Source organism: Scyliorhinus torazame, chromosome 14 (assembly GCF_047496885.1).
Source record: "Scyliorhinus torazame isolate Kashiwa2021f chromosome 14, sScyTor2.1, whole genome shotgun sequence".
Taxonomy (NCBI): Eukaryota; Metazoa; Chordata; class Chondrichthyes; order Carcharhiniformes; family Scyliorhinidae; genus Scyliorhinus; species Scyliorhinus torazame.
Genome location: NC_092720.1, coordinates 221,682,056 through 221,685,676, shown reverse-complemented (window position 1 = coordinate 221,685,676; position 3,621 = coordinate 221,682,056).

The following is a 3,621-nucleotide window of genomic DNA, read 5'->3' as shown; positions in this document are numbered from 1 at the left end:
GGGGAGGGGAAGGTCCCACACACTGGGTCACGGGGTGGGGGAGGGGAAGGCCCCACACACTGGGTCACTGGGAGGGGGAGGCCCCACACACTGGGTCACTGGGTGGGGGAGGGGAAGGCCCCACACACTGGGCCTCTGGGTGGGGGAGGGGAAGGTCCCACACACTGGATCACTGGGAGGGGGAGGCCCCACATACTGGGTCACTGGGTGGGGGAGGGGAAGGTCCCACACACTGGGTCACTGGGTGGGGGAGGCCCCACACACTGGGTCTCTGGGTGGGGGAGGGGAAGGTCCCACACACTGGATCACTGGGAGGGGGAGGCCCCACATACTGGGTCACTGGGTGGGGGAGGGGAAGGTCCCACACACTGGGTCACTGGGTGGGGAGGGGAAGGCCCCACACACTGGGTCACTGGGTGGGGGAGGGGAAGGCCCCACACACTGGGTCACTGGGTGGGGGAGGGGAAGGCCCCACACACTGTGTCACCGGGTGGGGGAGGGGAAGGCCCCACACACTGGGTCACTGGGTGGGGGAGGGGAAGGTCCCACACACTGGGTCACTGGGTGGGGGAGAGGGAGGCCCCACACACTGGGTCACTGGGTGGGGAGGGGAATGTCCCACACACTGGATCACTGTGTGGGAGAGGGGGACGCCCCACACACTGGGCCACTGGGTGGGGAGGGAAGGCCCCACACACTGGGTCACTTGGTGGGGGAGGGAAGGCCCCACACACTGGGTCACTGGGAGGGGGAGGCCCCACACACTGTGTCACTGGGTGGGGGAGGAGAAGGCCCCACACACTGGGTCACTTGGTGGGGGAGGGAAGGCCCCACACACTGGGTCACTGGGAGGGGGAGGCCCCACACACTGGGTCACAGGGTGGGGGAGGGGAAGGCCCCACACACTGGGTCACTGGGTGGGGGAGGAGAAGGCCCCACACACTGGGTCACTGAGTGGGGGAGGGGGAGGCCCCACATACTGGGTCACTGGGTGGGGGAGGGGGATGCCCCACATACTGGGTCACTGGGTGGGGGGGGGGGAAGGCCCCACACACTGGGTCACTGGGTGAGGGAGGGGAAGGCCCCACACACTGGGTGGGGGAGGGGAAGGCCCCACACACTGTGTCACCGGGTGGGGGAGGGGAAGGCCCCACATGCTGGGTCACTGGATGGGGAGGGGAAGGCCACACACACTGGGTCACTGGGTGGGGGAGGGGAAGGCCCCACACACTGGGTCACTGGGTGGGGGAGAGGAAGGTCCCACACACTGGGTCACTGGGTGGGGGAGAGGGAGGCCCCACACACTGGGTCACTGGGTGGGGGAGGGGAATGTCCCACACACTGGATCACTGTGTGGGAGAGGGGGACGCCCCACACACTGGGCCACTGGGTGGGGGAGGGAAGGCCCCACACACTGGGTCACAGGGTGGGGGAGGTGGAGGCCCCACACACTGGCTCACTGGGTGGGGGAGGGAAGGCCCCACACACTGTGTCACTGGGTGGGGGGGAGGGAGGCCCCACACACTGGGTCACTGGGAGGGGGAGGCCCCACACACTGGCTCACTGGGTGGGGGAGGGAAGGCCCCACACACTGTGTCACTGGGTGGGGGGGAGGGAGGCCCCACACACTGGCTCACTGGGTGGGGGAGGGAAGGCCCCACACACTGTGTCACTGGGTGGGGGGGAGGGAGGCCACACACTGGGTCACTGGGTGGGAGAGTGGAAGGCCCCACACACTGTGTCACTGGGTGGGGGGGAGGGAGGCCCCACACACTGTGTCACTGGGTGGGGGGGAGGGAGGCCCCACACACTGGGTCACTGGGTGGGGAGGGGAAGGCCCCACACACTGGGTCACTGGGTGGGGGAGGGGGAGGCCCCACACACTGGGTCACTGGGTGGGGAGGGGAAGGCCCCACACACTGGGTCACTGGGTGGGGGAGGGGAAGGCCCCACACACTGGGTCACTGGGTGGGGAGGGGAAGGCCCCACACACTGGGTCACTGGGTGGGGGAGGGGAAGGCCCCACACACTGTGTCACCGGGTGGGGGAGGGGAAGGCCCCACATGCTGGGTCACTGGATGGGGAGGGGAAGGCCACACACACTGGGTCACTGGGTGGGGGAGGGGAAGGTCCCACACACTGGGTCACTGGGTGGGGGAGAGGGAGGCCCCACACACTGGGTCACTGGGTGGGGGAGGGGAATGTCCCACACACTGGATCACTGTGTGGGAGAGGGGGACGCCCCACACACTGGGCCACTGGGTGGGGAGGGAAGGCCCCACACACTGGGTCACTTGGTGGGGGAGGGAAGGCCCCACACACTGGGTCACTGGGAGGGGGAGGCCCCACACACTGTGTCACTGGGTGGGGGAGGAGAAGGCCCCACACACTGGGTCACTTGGTGGGGGAGGGAAGGCCCCACACACTGGGTCACTGGGAGGGGGAGGCCCCACACACTGGGTCACAGGGTGGGGGAGGGGAAGGCCCCACACACTGGGTCACTGGGTGGGGGAGGAGAAGGCCCCACACACTGGGTCACTGAGTGGGGGAGGGGGAGGCCCCACATACTGGGTCACTGGGTGGGGGAGGGGGATGCCCCACATACTGGGTCACTGGGTGGGGGGGGAAGGCCCCACACACTGGGTCACTGGGTGAGGGAGGGGAAGGCCCCACACACTGGGTGGGGGAGGGGAAGGCCCCACACACTGTGTCACCGGGTGGGGGAGGGGAAGGCCCCACATGCTGGGTCACTGGATGGGGAGGGGAAGGCCACACACACTGGGTCACTGGGTGGGGGAGGGGAAGGCCCCACACACTGGGTCACTGGGTGGGGGAGAGGAAGGTCCCACACACTGGGTCACTGTGTGGGAGAGGGGGACGCCCCACACACTGGGCCACTGGGTGGGGGAGGGAAGGCCCCACACACTGGGTCACAGGGTGGGGGAGGTGGAGGCCCCACACACTGGCTCACTGGGTGGGGGAGGGAAGGCCCCACACACTGTGTCACTGGGTGGGGGGGAGGGAGGCCCCACACACTGGGTCACTGGGAGGGGGAGGCCCCACACACTGGCTCACTGGGTGGGGGAGGGAAGGCCCCACACACTGTGTCACTGGGTGGGGGGGAGGGAGGCCCCACACACTGGCTCACTGGGTGGGGGAGGGAAGGCCCCACACACTGTGTCACTGGGTGGGGGGGAGGGAGGCCACACACTGGGTCACTGGGTGGGAGAGTGGAAGGCCCCACACACTGTGTCACTGGGTGGGGGGGAGGGAGGCCCCACACACTGTGTCACTGGGTGGGGGGGAGGGAGGCCCCACACACTGGGTCACTGGGTGGGGAGGGGAAGGCCCCACACACTGGGTCACTGGGTGGGGGAGGGGGAGGCCCCACACACTGGGTCACTGGGTGGGGAGGGGAAGGCCCCACACACTGGGTCACTGGGTGGGGGAGGGGAAGGCCCCACACACTGGGTCACTGGGTGGGGAGGGGAAGGCCCCACACACTGGGTCACTGGGTGGGAGAGTGGAAGGCCCCACACACTGGGTCACTGGGTGGGGGAGGGGGTGGCCCCACACACTGGGTCACTGGGTGGGGGGGAGGGAGGCCCCACACACTGGGTC